Source organism: Rhinopithecus roxellana, chromosome 5 (assembly GCF_007565055.1).
Source record: "Rhinopithecus roxellana isolate Shanxi Qingling chromosome 5, ASM756505v1, whole genome shotgun sequence".
Lineage (NCBI taxonomy): Eukaryota > Metazoa > Chordata > Mammalia > Primates > Cercopithecidae > Rhinopithecus > Rhinopithecus roxellana.
This window is the reverse complement of record NC_044553.1, coordinates 115131574-115151509: the sequence shown is the minus strand read 5'-3', so window position 1 is coordinate 115151509 and position 19936 is coordinate 115131574. Positions and strand designations below refer to the sequence as shown.

Below are 19936 nucleotides of genomic sequence, written 5' to 3'. Positions count from 1 at the left end.
AGCCTGCCCAGGATTCCAGAGGGCAGGACGAAGGGGTGGTGGGAGGATCCCAGCCTGGCCAGTCATGACATGTCCACCACTCTTGATCTGTCTTCTTGAACTTTTCACCTCTCCAGTTTGGGTCCTGGTGGGGCACACATGGTAAAGACAATGAACGTCCATGTCTCCGACTAGTTTTCCCATCAGAAGTGGTTGTTGCACCAATCACCCTCCTCCACTAAAACTGGACAGACCAAGGGCCACTTTCCTAATGGATGGGTCTTCTTGGTCCATCTCATGCTCCCAACAGAGTTCCCTCCCTACGATGGGAATGTGCCATGCCAGGAGAGCCCTCTTGACCCAGCCTCCAGCCAAAGCCAGTCCCCCTACCAAGCAGGCCCTAAAGTTACACTGGAGGGTGACAGGCCTCACCTGGAAACTTCTTGTTGAATATTGTCAGTTTCCCACACAAGTGCAGCCTGGCAGTTTAATTCAAATTAAAAACAGAAGGAGACAGCTGCTTCAGTCTCGACTGCTTGAAAATTAGGCCATGTAGAGCTTTTGTTTGCTGGAAATTGTGGAGTCAGACATTGTGCAGATTGACCCAATAGCTACAGCAGGTACACACATAGGGCGCCAACCAAGGACAAGTGTGCACACGCACACGTGCACACAGCAGAAAATCAAGAAATAAAGTCTTTTAATTTCAGCTGTCATGGCAGTTTTGTGTCATTTCCCCAAAATATACAAATTTTATTTTATGATTTAATCTTTTTATTTAGAATTACTTAAGGAAAAGGAGATGTGAGTGCAGTGGCTCATATCTATTTTCCCAGAACTTTGGGAGGCTGAGGAAGAAGGACCACTTGAGCCTGGGAGTTCAAGACCAGTCTGGGTAACATGGTGAAATCCCATCCCTATAAAAAAATATGAAAATTAGCCAGATGTGGTAGTATGTACCTGTGGTCCCAGCTACCCAGGAGACCGAGGATCCCTTGGGCCAGGGAGGTGGAGGTTGCAGTGAGCTGAGATCACATCACTGCACTCCAGCCTGGGTGACAGGGTGAGATCCCATGTGAAAAACAAAGAAAGAGAAAGAAAGACAGAGAAAGAGAAGAGAAAAGAAAAAGAAGAGAAGGGAAAAGAAATAAGAGAAGAGAAAAGAAAGGAGAAAAGAAAAGAGAGGAGAGAAGAGAAAAGAGAGGAGAGAAGAGAAAAGACAGGAGAGAAAAGAGGGGAGGGGAGGGAAGAGGAGCAATGGGATCCTGATATCTGGTATGGGGAAACTTAAGTAGATACATCTGAGAACTTCGAACCTCCAGTTTCCACTCAATGCTCTGGGCTAAAAGAAGTAGCCCCCTTTCCTTGCTAAGAGAAGGGCAGCTGTCCCTTGCCTGGAGACTAGGCAAAGAGCCTCCAACAAGGCTTTACAGCAGGATAAGGTGTATCATCATTGCTGCCCCACATTGACACCAGGCTATGGTCATTCCTCATCATGGCCCAAGGTCACAAGCACAGTCTGCTCTGGGAGAATGATTTTTTGCCAAAAATGCTGCAGTAGCTGCCGAGTGTGTACTGGCAGAATCTGGGAGAGGAGATGGAGGACTGGACATAAGGATGTTGGACCATGGGGAGACTAAAGGCTGTATACACGAGAATACACTGAAGTGGGAGCACTCTCAGGATTTAATGGCTTGGCAAGGACACTTGGGGCTCTAACATGCGCTGCAGTGGCTCCTTGAAATGTGGATGGAACAGTTGCTGCAGGGAATTAGGTGGAGATTATAGAACTGCATTTGCAAAGCATCAAAGAAGCCGGAAAGTATAGAGAGGTAGGAATGTTGGAATGGTTCGTTATATGCCAGCAGATTCAGAATCCACCACTTGACTATGTGCCCTTGGAAACCTCACAGGAACTCCCCTATCTAGGCTACCAAGGAAGGCACTAGTGAGAAGGGCACCTGAATCTTTCCGAGACTCAGGGCACTATCCTTTGTAGTCCAGGATCGACAAGAGGAGGTGCTGCCGTGAGACAAGGCTTCGTGTTGTCAGTGGGAATGGTGGAGGGTGAGAACAGCAGATGCCAGGTGGTGGCAATTCAGCATCATCAACAAGGTGGATGTAATTAACTTAATTGGTAGGAAGGCTAGAGTGATAACCAGGATGCCTTGACCTCCAGGGATCTGTTGTATTGGGTAAAAACTGATGGCATTCCTGGGGAGAGTTATATAGGCAGTTGACTAGGGTATTTTGTTGTTTGAAGACAGGATCTTACTCTGTAGCCCAGTCTGGAGTGCAGTGACACAATCATATCTCTCTGCAGCCTCAACCTCCTGGGCTCAAGTGATTCTCCCACCTCAGCGTCCCAAGTAGTTGGGGTTACAGGCATGCACCACCATGCCTGGCTAATTTTTTTTTTTTTAATTTTAGTGAAGATGTGGTCTTGCTATGTTGTCTAGACTGGTCTCAAACTTCTGAACTCAAGCAATCCTCCTGCCTTGGCCTCCCAAATTGTTGGGATTACAGGTGTGAGCCCTAGGATATTTCCTGATCTTTGTATTCAGGAAACAACAACAATAAGATCTGGCACGCAGAAGGCTGCAACAAAAAGTTACAATTTCCTACCCAGTTTTCAGACTGAGACAATTGAGACCTATAGCTCATTGATTGTAGGGTAGGCTGGGTATTCTTGGAAAAAGATCCTGCAACATTACCACATGGTATTCATTAATTATTCTCCAAAGGGATGTGGGGTCATTGATGAAAGTAACTGTAGCTGATGAAAAGGGAATACCCAGATTGTTTGAGGACCATTTATATAGGATTAGAGCTGACCCTGACACCAGAAGACCCACAATGCCACAATGTCCCCTCTCCAAAAGACTGAAGATGTGTGAAGATTAGGTAATAAATGGATCCCTGGATTAAGAGGCTGCAGCCCCATCTGGTTGTCATTTATCTGTCCCTAAATATGCAATTGATATAAGTATGCTTAGAAAGTAACAGAGCTCTTACTTTACTCCCTGAGCTGTAGGTATCAGCCACTACAGTAGGAAGAGCCCGGGGGAAGTCTCTGAAACTCCCTCTTCCCACTTCCAGGAGCAATGCAGTATTCTAGGTGGAATCCCAGAGATTTATCACCTCCCTCAACTGTGACCGCCACCTTATGGTAGTATTCTTACATTTCCCCACCTGTCCCTTGTGCTATTCTTGTCATCATTTTACTTCCACATGTTATAAACCCCACAGTATGTTACTAGTTTTGCCTCAAGTATTTCTAGACATCAAAAAATGAGAAAATAGGATCTTTTTGATTTATCCATGTATTTATGATGTCAGTGGTCTCCATTCCTTTGTGTAGATCCAAATTTCTATCTAGTGTCCTTTTTCTTCTGACCAAAGAGCTGCTTGTAACCCTTCTCAGAGTGCAGGCCTGCTGGTGATTAGCCTGGCTTTTGTGTGAAAAAGTCTGTATTTTGTCTTCATTAAATTTTTTTGAAAATGTTTTATTCAGTTTTTCTTTTTTCTTTTTTTTTTTTTTGTTTTTGTTTTTGTTTTTGTTTTTGTTTTTTTGTAGAGATGAGACCTCACTATGTTGCCCAGGCTGGTCTCGAACTCCAGGCCTCAAGCAGTCCTCCTGCCTCGGCCTCCCAAAGTGCTGGAATGATTACAGGCATGAGCCACCACACCTAGCTTCACTGACTTCAACTGCTTTTAATCCCATATCTGCAGAGGTAACTATTTCATCTCTAGTCATTCTTTTTGTTTTATTTTGAGACAAGGTCTCACTGTGTTGCCCAGGCTGGAGTGCAGTGGTGCAGTCACAGCTCATGGCAACCTCGACCTAGTGTGTTCAGGTGATCCTCCTGCCTCAGCCTCCTGAGTAGCTGGTACTACAGGTGTGTGCCACCATGCCTGGCTAATTTTTAAATTGTTTATAGAGACAGGTCTCCCTATGTTGCCCAGGCTGGTCTTGAACTCCTGGGCTCAAGCAGTCCTTGCATCTAAGCCTCCCAAAGTGCTGAGATTACAGGCGTGAGCCACTTCACCCAGCCAGTGTTTATTTTTTTTAATTTTTTTTTGGTCAATATATCTTCCATTTCTCTCTTCTCATCATGTTCAAACTTTTTAGCCTTCTTGAACATATGGAGCATATTTATAATATTTTTAATATCCTTGTCTGCTAATTACATCATCTCTGTCATTTCTAGGCCTATTTCCATTGATTTATTTCTCTCCTGGTTATAGGCACAATTTTACCTGTGCTTTTTTTGTTTGTTTGTTTGTTTTTTGAGACAGGGTCTTACTCTGTCACTCAGGCTGGAGTGCAGAGGTGTGATCTCATCTCACTGCAATCTCTGTCCCCCTGGTTCAACTTATTCTTGTGTCTCAGCCTCCCAAGTAGCTGGGACTACAGGTGTGCACCACCATGCCTGGTTACGTTTTATATTTTTAGTAGAAACAGGATTTAGTCATGTTGGCCAGGCTGGCCTTGAACTCCGGACCTCAGGCTCTCCACCCATTTCGGTCTCCTAAAGTACTGGGATTACAGGTGTGAGCCACTGCACCTGACTTTGAATGTTTTCTATATGCTTATTGGCCATTTTTATTCTTGTGGGAAGTGCCTGTTTCTCCATTGCTATTTTCTGGCCAACCTCCAAAGTCACATTTCACTTAATTTTTATCCTGCTGATTGAAAGCATTTATCTTAGTGATTTTAATGTAAATAGGAGCAGGACAGACTATAATTATCTAGGTCTTGCTCTGTCACCAAGGCTGGAGTGCAGTGGCATGATCATAGCTACCACAGCCTTGTACTCCTGAGCTGAAGCAATTTTCCTACCTCAGCCTCCCAAGCAGCTAGGATTGCAGGTGTGTGCCACCACACCCAGATAATTTTTAAAATTTTTTGTAGAGATGTGAGTTCACTATGCTGCCCAGGCTTGTCTTGAACTCCTGAGTTCAAGTGATCCTCCCACCTTGGCTTGCCAAATTATTGACAAGCTAAATTATAGGTGTGAACTACTGCTCCAGCCAACAGCTCATTTTGTTTGCTAAAGGGGTTCTTGGTATCTTTTCATATTTGAGGCTTTGGTGCTAGTGTTGGAGTATTACACTCACCATCCGAGGTTTACAGGACTTGTTTTAATATTGAACAGATGGTACTGTTTAGTTCTGCATCTTTGCAGGCATAGAAAATGTGCCTACCAGGACTCTGCTTTATATCCATTTAAAGCAAGAAGTAATACAGTAAAACTTTGCCTGGCTTTGAAAGAAAAAAGTATTCTGATTTAATTCTATTAACTTGGAAGTGTGAAGGTGAAAGAATTCAAAACTTACATTTCCTGTTGAATACAATTTGAAAATATAGGCAGTGATACCACCTTTCTTCTCTAGTAAGTTTGGACATTCTGATCTACTTGGTGTTTTGTTATAGAACTGCTAGTGTGCCTGCAACTTACATTGTGAAGGCACATTTTAAAAACTTGAGAGGTAAGAGAGTGTAAATGGTATTGAGTGAGATCAGGCTGGATGAGAACTGACACTTGTAAATACCCTTTTTAGACAGAATCTCTGACTGCCGCTTGTTTTCTTATTTAACTCATAAAAATAAAACACATCGGATGGAGGGTGGGATTAGGAAGGAGATTTATGTCTTTTAATTACATGTCATTGTTTCATATCAAGACAGAACATATAGTATCCCTGGCTTTGGACCTACAGAAGGGAACATTTTTCTACCTGCTGTATCCTAGAGGTGCTTGAACATCTGGAGGGATTACTGCAGCACAGATTGCTGAGCCCTACTCCAGAGTTTCTGATTCACCAGGTCCAGGTTGGGGCCTGAGAATTTGCGCTTATAAAAAGTTCTCAGGTTCTGCTGGTGCTGCTAGTCCAGAGGCTACATTTTTGAGAACCACTCCTGTCTACTAACTGTAAATTGCAGAACTCTAGAAAAAAGCTTAGTTTTGTGTGGGAAAAGAAGTACACAGATTATGGAGGAAGTCATGAAAGATTCAACCCTTGATCCCAGTCTAGTGTGGAATTCAGGTAACAAGCAATACACAGTGACACAGCACAATTCTTGGTTTTCATGATTGCAAATCATAGCCAAGTATCAAGTGAGAAATTCAGTTTCATTTGAAAGGCTTAGAAAGGCCAGGTGATTCTAGAAAAATAGGCCTTGTATTTGCCTTCAACCGGTGAAGAGCTTTGAGTGCTTATTAAATTGAAAGCTTTGTATTTTCTTTTTTTTTTTTACTATTTTTTTTTTTTTTTGAGGTGGAGTCTCACTCTGTCACCCAGGCTGGAGTGCAGTGGCATGACCTTGGCTCACTGCAACTTCTGCATTCCGGGTTCAAGTTATTCTCCTGCCTCAGCCTCCCGAGTAGCTGGCATTGCAGGTACCCACCACCACACCTGGCTAGTTTTTGTATTTTTAGTAGAGACGGGGTTTCACCATGTTGGACAGGCTGATCTTGAACTCCTGACCTAAGGTGATACACCTGCCTAGGCCTCCCAAAGTGCTGGGATTACAGGTGTGAGCCACCACAACCAGCCCAAAAGCTTTGTGTTTTTAGAGATACTAGACATGCTTCTTGTTTAAAAAAAAAAATTAATAATGTAGGAGAATAAGAATAATGTTTTTCCAAAAAAGAGAAATCATTGTGATTATTTTACCTTATTGGAGTGTTGGATAATACAGTCTACTTCATTAATAATCAAACATGCTATGGATTTTCCGTTTTTATAGGATTTGTGTCTCAATTGAGGTAATACTGATAATTCTTGTACTCCATCTGAAGATGAAAAATATAGGCCAAAATCATCATCCATGAATGGTGGATATAGGCCAAAATCATCATCCATGGATGCTGGATAATGAAGACAGCTCTGGAGGAACACATAGACACACACACACACACACACACACACACACACAGACACGCATATATACAAAGGATAAACACATATATTTTTTAAAGTTTATTTTTAAAGTTTTAAAGCAAAAGCCAGCCCCTCCCCTCTCCCACATTGGATGGCCCCTCTCCTCTCCTGGAGTAGGCAGGCCCCGCCCCCTCCCAAAGTGGGAAGGGACAGCAGTTGCATGGTCAACTTTCCTTGTGATGCCACAGGATCCTCTGGACACACTGCTGCCTGGCCACGCCTACTTTCCCTTTCATCTTCCTCATTGACCAATAGACTTGGATCATTAAGGCCACGCCCCCATTCTATGTTCTAGTGGTTCCCTGGTTATGCCTCCTCTGGCTCAGTGGCACAGCTGCCTGGTAGGTCACTGGAGGTGTTCGCTGATGTGGCCCCAACCCTGCTTCCCTCCCCACCCCATGATGTTAGAAGAAACTCGACAGAGCAAATTGGCAGCAGCCAAGAAAAAGGTAAAACTCACCAGGTCATGGACCCCCCAACCCAGCCACAGATCCCCTTCAAGGACAAAACCGTTGCCAGAGTCCATACCAGTCCTGAGAAATACCAGACTAGGCCACCCAACCCCGGCACCTCTGGGCTCCCCTCACCAAAGTCTTGTCAGTCAGCCCCCACTTCACCAAGCAGCCCAGCCCCTGACCTCGCCAATCACGACAGGGTGATGTTGGGCGGGTGACTCCTGGGGCTCCCTGTTCCATATTCAGCCCTCACATCCTGCTATGCCAAGCCTGACCTCCCTGGATTTTTTGGAATCACCTCTCCAAGGACCTGGGTCCCCCAGCCCCAGCCCCCCCATCACCAGTCATCCCTTGGTGACTTTGGGCTGGTGATTCGTGGGGTTCCCTGCTGCAGACTCTGCTCTCCCCTCCTGCTGACCCAAGCCCGACCTCCCTGAGCTCTTTGGACTGGTGTCTCTAAGGACCTGGGTCCCAGCCTTATGTCACCTTCCCACATCGTGGTTCAGTGACTCAGCCATTGCACTGATGTGGGTTCCTCCCACCCCCAGGAGAAGTGGAATGTAGTGATGTCACAGTCCCCCTAGGAACTGTCATTACTGCTGCAAGACCAGCCTTTGATCTTATGACCCAGTCCCCTGAGCATTCTCACCCTATTTCTGGTTCCTCTTGTTGCAGCACAAATTTCCAGCTAGAAGGGGAATGGGGAATATGGGACCTAGGAACAAGAGGTTACAGGCTGCCTTATTCCCTTCTCATAGACATTGACAGTGGGAAAAGCCTACATATCCCCCATGATCTCAAAACGTTGACAGTATCTCTGGGTGGCAATGGGGGAACGGGTTTGGTTTGGTTTTCTCCCGGGCTTCTACTCTTCAGAGAGACTTTAACATTTTTTTCTGAGTTCTCCACTTCATATTCTAATTCTCCACAGTTCTGGGACCAGACTGCCCTTCAGTCAGTGGTCTCTGAAGTGAGATTTGCTCATCGTCTGTGGAATAGATCCTGGGAAACTGAACTTGACAGCTTGAATCTTCCTCATATCATCTCAACTTGGGGTACTTTGAGTGCCATGGGATAAATGTGGGAGATCTTTCTGAAGCATAAGTTTCCCTCAATTCTCTTGAGAGAGAAAAAACATTAATGTACTTAGGGATGACAGTCACATAGGTTTCTAAGAGTATACCAGACTTCTCTCTGAAATGAGACTTGGGTTGTCCTCTTTCTGAAAAATTTCCAGATTTAACAAAAAAGCTGCCTTCTGCCATGAGGACACATTGTTATAAAAGTTTGAAAGGTACTGGTGCACTTCTTCACACCAACAGACATGTGAGGATGTATGACTAAACCACAGAGTGCAGTTCTTGCCTACTTAATGTTTACTTTTCTATCTCTGACTCTGGTTTTGGTCCCTGGCAGCTGCTGATTCGTGGCAAAACCCCAGAGCTTGGAGTCAGAAGACTGAGTTTAAGTTCTGTTATTGCCCCCCTCCTTTTTTTGCCCATAATATCCATCCCTCTCAGTCACTAAGTGATTGTGACAACACCTTGTACAGTTGTTGGTGGCATTAAATCAGATGGTGTATAAGAGTATTTTGAAAAACTGTAAAGGAGGATGTGGCTGTAGGGGCTGGTAGTTCTCATGAGTATTACTGCTCTTCTTTCCCACAGCTAAAAGAATATCAGCAGAGGAACAGCCCTGGTGTTCCAGCAGGAGTGAAGACAAAAAAGAAAAAACCTGGAAGTAGCCCTGAGATAACCACTCCTGGGGATGTGAGTCTTGGCTGGCCAGGCTCCTGGGGACAGGGGGCCCAAGGGGCAGTAGAGGGTAATTGTTGAGATTGCTGTGTAATTGTAGAGAATTCTGGGTTTGAATCCTGCCTCTCCCTCTGCTAGGGATCTGATTTATGGCAAATTGCTTGAGCTGTTTGGGCCTGTCTTTTCACATCTGTAAAATAGGGGTAGTGTTGTTTGACTTCCATTTGTGAAGTTTAAATGAGATTCCTTGTTGTTGTTGTTGTTGTTTTTCTGGTAATCCCTAGTACATAGCCTGCTGTAAACACCCACGATACCTAGGAAATGGTCGTTGCTGTTTGATTTTCCTCAACCCCCGTCTCAAGGGGAAGCTGGGCCAATGAGGACAGCCACTTGCCATCAGGCTGTCCCTTTAGGAGTTACTGAAGGGGGCCCAGGTTGTGGTGAGGAGAGCCCCAGGCACTAGGAGTAAGAGAAGATCTAACTTGCTACCAGCTTGCTGGGTGATCACAGAAAAATCACTTCTTCCCCTGGGCCTCAGTTTCCTCCTCTGTAAGATGATACTGGAGAAGATCAGTGTCTTTCAAACTTATTTTTTAGCTGGAGCCCCCTTAGTTCAAGTGAATCCTTACTCAGAAGTCTGGTTTTTTAATGGAGGTGGAGATCTGGAGCTCTACCAGATTCATCACCCACATCCTGGGCCTGAGAAAAGGGATCCAGTGAGCATATTAAGAGCTGCATTGGTCAGGTGACTCTACTCTGTGACTGTATCACTCAGGGGACTTTTCCATCTATTTGTTCCTGCCCCTGGCAAGGCAGCAGGTGGCCATTTGGAAGAATGGCACAGGCCATGGTTTTAATCTCCTCTGCTCTTCTTCAGCATTTCATTTCCTGAACCCACATCTTCCTCCTACCTTGACTTTCTTGTTTCTCTCTAAGCCACTTCTGTCTTTCTCCCTGTCCTTGTTTCTCCCTTGTCATCTCCTGTAGATTCAGGACATTTGGAAGGTGCTTGTGTCCAACCTTAACCATTCCAATGGGGTAGCACTCCCCCATTGGACAAGTGGAAGGTTAGGCAGTGTTGAGATCCCTCTCTGGCTTGCTGTCTCCAGCTGTGCATGCCCCTGAGGCTACTTTAGTTTGGGGAATAGTTTGCCTCTGGCTTATTTTATGTTGCTGCCATTAACCTTTGTCCTGTTTATGTCTGCCTCTTCACCTGCTTGATTGATTGGGTTTTTTCCTTCCCTGCATCTTTTATCATCTTGGAAATGGTGAGACCTTAAAGTTTAAAAGTAACTTGGGAATAACACACAGAGCAAGCATGTGGGATTTGGGGCTTTTTATTTTTTATTTTTTATTTTTTTGACAGTCTCACTCCGTCACCCAGACTGGCGTGCAGTGGTGCGATCTTGGCTCTTGCCTTAGCCTCCTGTGTGGCTGGGATTACAGGCACCTGCAACCACACCCAGCTAATCTTTTTGTTTTTAGTAGAGATGGAGTTTCACCATGTTGGCCAGGCTGGTCTTGAAATCCTGGCCTCAAGTGTTCCACCCACCTCAGCCTCCCAAAGTGCTGGGATTACATGTGTGAGCCACCGTGCCCAGCCCCTTGCTGTTTTTATAGTTTCTCAATATTTATAGTTGTTTCCCATGTAAGTTTCTGTTTTTTTGAATTTCTCATTTTTATCACTCCTGCATCATCTGTTACCCTGAAGGATCTGGAGGTAAGAGGCCCTAGGCCAAGGTGCAGTGATACTGCAGGCCAGCCCTCCAACCTCCTCTCACCAGCAGGGGCTGGGTGACCCTCTGCCAGTTGAGAGAGCCCACATACACCCCAGCCCTAATGATTGTTCTCTCTACCTCTCCCTGCAGTCCTCCTTCAACTCATCTTCTCTACATGCGCCTCAGAGCCGGTACCAAGAACTAGCAGTAGCTCTGGAGTCAAGCTCTGCAACAATCAGTCACCTCAATGAAAACATAGAATCATTGGTAAGAGTCCAGTGGGGTCCCCTGATTCCATGCTGCCAGTCCTAGGCTTTCATTTCCCCATGGGGCCCTAAAGAAAAGGGCTGGGGGCCCCTGGTGCCAAGGGCAAATGAGGAGCTGGAGCACCCAGGCCTCACCTGGAGGGACCCCAGAACAAGGAGCATGTGGCATGGCTCTTCTGTCACTGCCCTTTTTGCCAGCTCTCTCTTCTCCAGACACCCCTGCTCTAGTCCTTTCCACATACACCCTGGGGTTGTCACCTGTCGGGGAAGCACTAGCCTGACTCATTGTCAGGGGCCCCAAATTTCTGCTCTGACTCTGTCTCTAATTTGCTCTTTGATTCTGTACAAACCACCTCTTCTCCTTGGGCTTGTGTTTCGAGGGGAGGTATGGCATCAGAGGTCTCTGTTAGCTCTGAGAGTCCGAGATTTAAAGGGCCCTAGAATGGAAACCTCACAGTCAAGGGCTCCTGTCTGTCCTTTTCCATCCTATATCTGTTGTGGAGAACAACACCTGGCCCATATGTGCTCAGTAAATGTCTGTTGAATGAATGCACCTTTCTAAATCACAAGCTGGCAGATGGGTGGGCCTTTCTCAGACTCCATCTCTAGAGATTTATGTTACTGTCCTTTCAAGAGAATCCAGATTCAGACTTTGAGTTCTGTGTCTATGGGCAAAAACCAACAAAGACCCAAATCCTCTGTCCTTGGGAGCTTGAAGAGAGTTGACCAGTTCGTGTTGCCATTGGGTCTGAGAACATTGCCTTTAAAATCCATTCCTGGCCCTGACTACTGCTTCCTGGTCTGGGGAATAGAGTTGGAGGGGCCACCCTTAGTCACCTGAATTTGACCCTCTCCACAGCAACAACAGAAGAAACAAATGGAACGTCAGCTGGAAGAAGTAATGTGATTTCTTTGTTTGCTCACAACATGACTGCTGGGTTTGGGGGACACTCAGATGTAGAGTGGCCAGTCTCATCTCACCCACTTCCAGCCTGGGGAAGAAGGCTCACCCCTCAGATTCCATCCCATCTCCATAGGGTCCCTGATAACTTAGTCCCATGAGTGGACCTGTCCTGGGGCATTGGTGGCATTCTGGGGGTATGTCTCTTGCTGCGCTCTCTCTACCTCCCCATGGTAAGAGCTTTGTCTTCCTCTTCCTATAGGAAAAGAAAGCAAACAATGAAATACACAAAGCACAAATGGAGCAGTTAGAGGTGAGTGGAGGGTGGGGAGTTTTCTCCTGTCCTCCAGAGAATGCTTCTTTCCTTCTCTTTCAGCACTTGCTTGGTTTTTCTCCCAAACATTCAATTCCAGACAATCAACATCCTCACATTGGAAAAGGCAGACTTGAAGACCACCCTTTAACATACTAAAGGTGCTGCCAGACACTTTGAAGGTGGGAATCTGGGCACCCCGTCATCCTTTAACCTGGCACTTTGACAGGTCTTTAGGGGGAGTCCGTTGGACCCCATCTCAACCTCTGTCATTACAGGAGAGTCCAAGGATCTGGCTAGCCACCTGCAATCCTCCTTACAGCGTATTCAAGAATTGGAGCAGGCTCTCTCTGCTGTGTCTACACAGCAGCAGGAAGAGGACAGGGTGAGTCCAACCAGCTGCCCCATCCCTTTGCAGCCTGGCTTGACAGATAGAGGAGTGAGCCTAAAGGTCTCTGCTGCAGGATGCAGTGTCCTGCCCAGAAGGCAGCAGGATCATTTCAAGCTGCTTTTGTGTATGGTTGTTAGAGGCAGCCTGGGGCTAAGTCAGCTACTGTGGGTAAGTTGGGGGCGCTGTGGGGAGTGAGCACTGGATACAGAGCTCAGAGGCCAAGTGCCTGCCCTGCCCTTACCTGGCTGTGGCCTTGGCCAAGTCCTAGGTGGGGTGTTGGGTACTTGTACTGTGAAGGTACAGAGGAGTACCTTTACTATGTTACCATTTCTGTAGAGAGAGGAAAGGTGTGTGTGTGTGTGTGTGTGTGTACTATGATAATGTACATAAAACATGTTTGCAAGTGTTTGTAAAAAAACTCAGGAGAGAGTAACAGGGTGCTCGGGAGACACTTCCCTTCTGTACCTTCTGAGTTTTGGACTATGCGAATGTATCATCCTTTCAAAAAGCAAACAAAAGATTAATTTCCCCCTCCTATCTCTGTCCCCACCCCCAGCAAGAAAAATGGGCTTAGAGAATGGGATAGACCTGGGTGTTCAAATCCCAGCTCTGTCTAAGTGATCTTAGGCAAGAACTTAACCTCGAATACTACATGTTTTTCATCTACACAATAGAGGTAATCCTAGTAACTGTCTCATATGGTGGTAGTGAGGATTAAATGGGATTGTTAGCATGGTACCTGGCGAAGCACTTGGTAAAGGTTCAAAGTGGTAGTAATAACAGTAATAATAATAGCAATATTATCTGATCTCTCTGGGCCTCTGTTAGCCAGCTGTAAATGCGACCTCTTTTCCTGTCCCTTCCAACTTTACTGAGTTCTTTTAAAAACCAGGCCATGGGCTCAGAAATGCCTTGATCTTTACTGACCGAGTTGTATATTGAGTCTAGCCCTAGCCCTTTTAAGGGGCACTGCCCCGGCTCCCCAGATCGAAACTTCTCACTCTTCACCATCCAGTCCTCAAGCCACAGTGAAGCAGTCCTCCAGCGGCAATTACGGCAGTCCTCAAAGGAGCGGGTGCTGCTGAACGCACATGTGACACAGATGAGGCTTTGCAGAGGAGAGATGTGGAAGGAAGATGACCCCAGCTGGCCAGGAGCAGTTGAGGACCAGTGACAGCCCTTCCTAACTTCTGTGCCCATTCTCGCAGATGACAGGGTCACTTAAACAAGTCCAGCTAGAGAGAGATGAATATGCTCAACATGTAACAGGAGAGAGGGCCCGGTGGCAGGAGAGGATGTGGAAAATGTCGGTGGAGGTGAGACCTGACCCTTCAGCCCCCACCTTAGATAGGTCACTGCATCTTTCTGGGCATCTGTAAAATGGGACTAGTAAAGCCAGAGGTGGTCATGGGTCTGGGCTTTGTGGAGGTGGGGGCAGAGAGGGAGATGGTAGCTTGTCCAGCCACCAGCCCCTCTCTCCAGGGCCCTTCCCCTCTGTGCTTTGGGTAGGCTCGCACATTGAAGGAGGAGAAGCGTGACATACATCGGATACAGGAGCTGGAGAGGAGCTTGTCCGAACTCAAAACCCAGATGGGTAAGATGGGGCTGGTGTGATGTGGGAGCAGGACTGGCATCAGAGGGCTGTGGGGGTGGCTTAGAATGCCCCAGGGAGGTGGGTGGATTGAATGGCTTTGAGGCAGAGGGAAAGAGGTCTGTGCCAGGAGACAGCAAATTATGTCATCTCCATGAGCCTCAGTGTCCCCATCAGCAAAGAGGGAGGAGTGCCCATTGTCAGCCACCCATAGTGCTCTCTATCTGAAAGTGACTTGGCAATTGGCTACCATCAGGTGCAAGGAATCATTAGTAGTGAGGCCAAGTTTGTGAAACCTGAGAGGAGCTGTGCATCAAGAGGAGGGTTTTATTTTTTCTTTTTGGGTGGGGGGTGGGTGGGGAATCCAGAGGCGCTTATTGTCTGCTTCCTTTCTCAGCTAACCCCCTGTCCCCAGCACCCCCAGCAGAGATATCTGAGGTGAAGCAGCTACAAGATGAGGCCAGGCACCTGAAGAAGACAGTTTCCCTCCAAACTCTCTTCTTCAGGTGCCTGGCCTCATCTTGTAGCTGCTGGTGGAGAGTTTGGAGGGAAAGCTCCAATCCCAGGTGGAAAACAATCAGGCCTTGGGTCTCCTGAGCAAGGAACAAAAGGAGAGGCTTTGGGATCAGGAGGAGAGCCTCCGAGAGCAGGAGGAAAGGAGGCTGCAGGAGCAGGAGAGGCTGCGTGAGCAAAAGGAGAGGCTTCGGAAGCAGCAGGAGAGGTTATGGGAGCAGGGTGAGAGACTGAAAAAGCAGGATAAGAGGCTATGAAAGCAGGAAGAGAGGCTGTGAAAGCAGGAGGAGAGGCTGTGGGATCAGGAGGAGAGGCTATGAAAGCAGGAGGAGAGGCTCGTGCTCTCCCAGAACCACAAGCTTGACAAGCAACTGGCTGAGCCACATTGCAGCTTCGAGGTGGGTTGCCCCACCTGGGGAGCCTGCCCTTATCCCTAACCCTCCAGGACTTTGTTTCCCCACCTGTAAAATGGGGCAGTGTAGCCCTCACATGAAATAGTACTTCTAAAGGCACCTGTGAGCCAGAGCTCACCATGCCCTGCTCTGATGGCTGTAGGGGAGAGGGGATGATTTTTCTAATCTGCCTCCACCCTTCCCGGTGACATGGGAGGCAGACACCAAGTTCTGGGGTCTTCAGCTGCAGTGGCTGGCCACTGATTGCTTCTCTCTGTCCAGAACAATGAAAACCAGAGCGCACTGCAGTTGGAACAGCAAGTAAAGGAGCTGCAGGAGCTGAGCGAGGTGAGGCAGATGGTAGCCCCACCCCATCCAAGAAGGGCTGGGCGGCAGGCACCAGCTTCTGGGGAGGGGAGGTGCCAGGCCAAAGGCAGCTCCAGCTGGGGGGTAGGTGACCCCAGCACCTTCCAGGGCAGCCCTATGACTGTTTCTTGCTTCCTGCTCTCTGACTTTTAGAGGTGGGTAGCCCTGGGCTCCTCCCAGGTCTGGATATCATCATCCCAGGTAGAGGCACGGATTCTCCCAATCACAGGGAAAGAGACAGTGGTATGAGAGGCTTCTTATGCCAGGCAAGGTGGCTCATGCGTGTAATCCCAGCACTTTGGGGGGCTGAGGCAGGAGAATCACTTGAGGTTAGGAGTTTGAGACCAGCCTGGCCAACAGGGTGAAACCTCATCTCTACTAAAATTACAACAACAACAAAAAATCATCCAGGCATGATGGTGCATGCCTGTAATCCCAGCTACTCAGGAGGCTGAGCCACGAGAATCGCTTGACCCCAGGAGGTGGAGGTTACAGTGAGCTGGCATTGCACCACTGCACTCCAGCCTGGGCCACAGAGTGGCACTCTGTCTCAAAACAAAACAAAACAAAACAAAACAATAAAGCCTCCTTAGATTCAAACTGAATTCTGGTCTCGGTTCCACTGGTCACCATTCAACTACTTTTCATCTCTAAGTCTCTGTTTCTTTAACTTCAAAAGGAAGTTAGCATTTTCCTTATGGAGGTTCTGAGGATTAAATGAGATAATACATGGAAACATTAGGCATGTAGCACACTTAGCAGATGGTGGTTGGCTCCCTCTGCTTTTCCACCAACTGGTCTACAGTTTAAATGGTGGGAAGAAGGACATGAGATTTGAGGCTGGGGAAGGAGGCATGAGGTTCTAGGCAAAGTGGGAAGTCTCTTAGGCCTGGAGCAAGGGGCCAGAGGCCTGGGCAGGTGACAGAGCCCCACAGTGCCCTCGCTACCCTATTAATGGGCCCAGAATCTGGAAGCCAGCCACCATGTGCCCTCATGCCCAGGGTCTTCCTGCAAGTGGAGCTGAAGAGCCAAGAGTCTCAGAGTGTGCAGCAGCAGTGAGACTAGTACCTGGATCACCTGCAGCAGTAGGTGGCCACCTATCAGCAGCTGACCTCTGAGAAAGAGGCGCTGTACAGGCAGTTACTGCTGCAGGCCCAGCTCATGGACCAGCTGCAGCAGCAGGAAGCTCGGGGCAAAACGGTGGCTGAGATGGCCCACCAAAAGTAGCAGGAGACCAAGGGGAGGGAGTTGCAGAGGATGGAGCCCCAAGGGGGAAGACCTGGCAACCTCCATGCCTTCTCACTCTGTTTGTTTTCCGTCCCCTTAGGAGTACCTAGAAGCTGCCAGCCAGTAGAACCAACAGCTAGAGACCCAGCTGAGCCTCATGGCTTTCCCTGGAGAAGGTACAGGAGACCAGTCAGAGGAAGAGGAGAGAGCCCCAGGAGGAAGAGGGGATTGTTAGCAGCATAGGATTGAGGAATTGGAAGAGACCTTTAGAACAGCTGGTCATTGTGCCAACCAGGTGTCTGCACTGAGTTCGGCATCAATATGGTGACCTTCTCAGAGAAGGGGGCAATCAGGTTGCCTAAGGATGAGTGAACTGGCCCAGATCAGAGAGGGAGCAGGTCAGAACTCCCGCACTGACCACTAATGTGACTGTGCCTGGGAAATATAGCAAGATCTTGGTTCTTAAAAGGAAAGATAAAGAACAGCAGCTTATTCCCCTCTGGGGAGGGGCTGGCTCAGGGTTACACAGTGAGGGTGGGGACAGAGGTGGGCCCACAGTACTTCCCTTGTTGGGTTGTCTGAGGACCCCTCTGGCCACCTCCCCACAGGAGATGGAGGAGGACATCTGGACAGTGAGGAAGAGGAGGCACCTCGGCCCATGCCAAGTATCCCACAGGACCAGGAGAGCTGGGAGGCCACGGTGAGACTGACTTTTCCCGCCTCCCCTTTGCCACCTTCCTCTGTGGTCCCTCCCAGACTCCCTTATGCTCTTGGTTTCCCTGCCTTCTGATTTCTCTGGACCCTCATCCCTTCTGGAAGCCAGTGGTCAGACACCATTTCACCTGTGACCAACAGGTGCACTCTCTGAGGCCCCAAGGGAAGGGGCTGCACTTCACCTCCCTGCCCCATTTGTTCTGTGTATGCCCCTATAAGAATACTCACCTCTTGCCTTCAAGTGGCATTTTTCAACTCCCCTGGAGCCAGTGCCCAGGAGGAGCAGGCACGGCTATGTGGGCAGCGGTAGGTGCAAAGGCTGTGCTGCCCACACCTGGTTTACCTGATGGACTCAGCCTGGAAGGAGCCAGAGGCAGAGGACTCAGCTCCAGGGACTGGGGGTGAGTTTGTGTGTGGGGAGAGTTACCAGGCCCTGAAGGAGGCCATGGAGAAGGTGAAGGTGAGTGATTCCTGGCATGAGCCAAGAAAAGTGGTGGCAGGACAGGACAGGTCACTCTTGAGACAGGTCACCCCATTATTTTGGCTCCAGAATGGCTTTATGGACCTCCCGAAGGAGAAGGTAGATGGGAAGGAACAGGTGGAAAACCTAGAGCTTGGATTCATCCAGCTCTCTGAAGCAACAGACGGCATGAGTGAGCGGGAGACCTAGGCATGGCATGGGAAGCTGCAAGGCCAATGGAGGGGCCCCAGTGTCTGAGCCCTGTCTTCTTGCAGGAGAGTATGTCACAGTATATGAGAGCCAAGGGGTGGTGCCAAACATGCGGCACTGGGAGATGGAGGATGTCATCAGGCTGGCCCAGAACAAGGAAGAGATGAAGGTAGGGTGTGCAACACCTCTACAGGGGTGGGGGTGGGCATGGGCACTGTCTCTGGTGTGGCAGCTGAGCACCCCTCCATTCAAGCAAATCTTCTGGAACTTCAGGAGCTGGTGTTGCCACCCATGGGCAACCACGAGAGGCATGGCAAATTCTTCACTGCTGTCCAGAACCCTGCTAATGAGCCCGCTCCAGGGGCTCCAGCCCCCCAGGAACTTGGGGCTGCTGGCAAGCAGGGTGGTGAGTAGAGCCCTCAGACAGGGTGGGCAGGCAGGAGCAGGGAAGCTGGCCCTGCACTGAGATCCCCGCCTCCCTCTCTCCGAAGATTTTTATGAGGTGAGCCTGTACGACAGCATGGAGGCTGCATCAGGAAAGGCCAGGGAGGGTTCTCCCCATGACTACCCCACTGCACAGCAGATCATGCACCTGCTTCCTGTAATGCAGGACACCCACGAGCACCCAGGCTTGGCCAGCAAACCCTGCATGCCATTCTTTTACTGGGCAACTGAGAACAGGGAGATAAACATAATCATCTAAGACCTGGTCAAGAAATTTAAAAAAAAAGAAAGAAAACTTTGGGATTAGTCTCCCACACAATTCATTTACTTCATTTGAATGTTAGAGCCACTCATGTTTATTTGTGTTTCTAATTTAGTTTAAATTTATTTGTAGAAAGTTAAGGGAGAGTGGATCTTTTCCTGATGTTCACTCTGGCATCCTTTAGCATTTTTGTTTTTTAATTTGATAATTGTAAGTCATTAGCTCACATATCGAGTTTGCCCTTACCTGGTGGGAGTTCAAACACACAAAGACCCACTATTTGCACAAAATTATTCTTGCTGGTTTGGAATAGGCTGCCATGCTTTTTTTGATGTTATTGCGGCATGTATATTCATTATGGAATTCAGATAAAATTTGCTTATGTTCTGATACTATGTTTGATCCGATCCTAATCACAGTGAGCTCTTCATTAGCTCAATATGTGGTTTGCCCTCAAGTGCACACTGTTTATTACTTTATAATATTCCACTGTGAGTACTGACATTTAGAGTTGTTTAAAGGCCGAGAACTGGAAACAGCCTTTCCCCTATTTTCTGTGTATTGGGGATGGGAGTAATAACATTTTGGGGAGCTTTTTAAATCTCACAGAAGAGGAAAGTGGCCTGCTGTGGCAAGTGTGTGCAGGATAGAATATGTTTCATTTGTTTTGTGCCAAGAATGAGTGCAGTACTATGGTAGTTCCCTAGGATTTGTATGTGCTCTGGGCTTATGAAGATATTGCATCATGAGCTGCAGCAATTGTACTCTTTGCCAATGACCTAAAAAGGGATTTTATCTGAGGAATGAAAGACTCCCATCATTGACTGTGGATGTGGAAAACCTTTTCCAGCCTAGAGCATTTTATATCTACAATACATTTTAAAGTCAGAGTCCATGTTACCTGTTTTAATCACATGACTGCATGTCCCAGTACACAAAAGGGCACTGGTTGGCATTCTTCTTAATGTACTTAGTAAAGATAATAAGAAATCCTTTCAGAGTTTAAATGTCCCTGGAACAGGCATACAGGCT

General features: G+C 47.7%; 1 pseudogene; it reads left to right on the top strand.

Moving 5' to 3' along the window:
* Nucleotides 1–7292: 7292 nt before the first annotated feature.
* Nucleotides 7293–18901, top strand: LOC104671290 (annotated as a pseudogene).
* The last annotated feature ends 1035 nt before the right edge of the window (nt 18902–19936 follow it).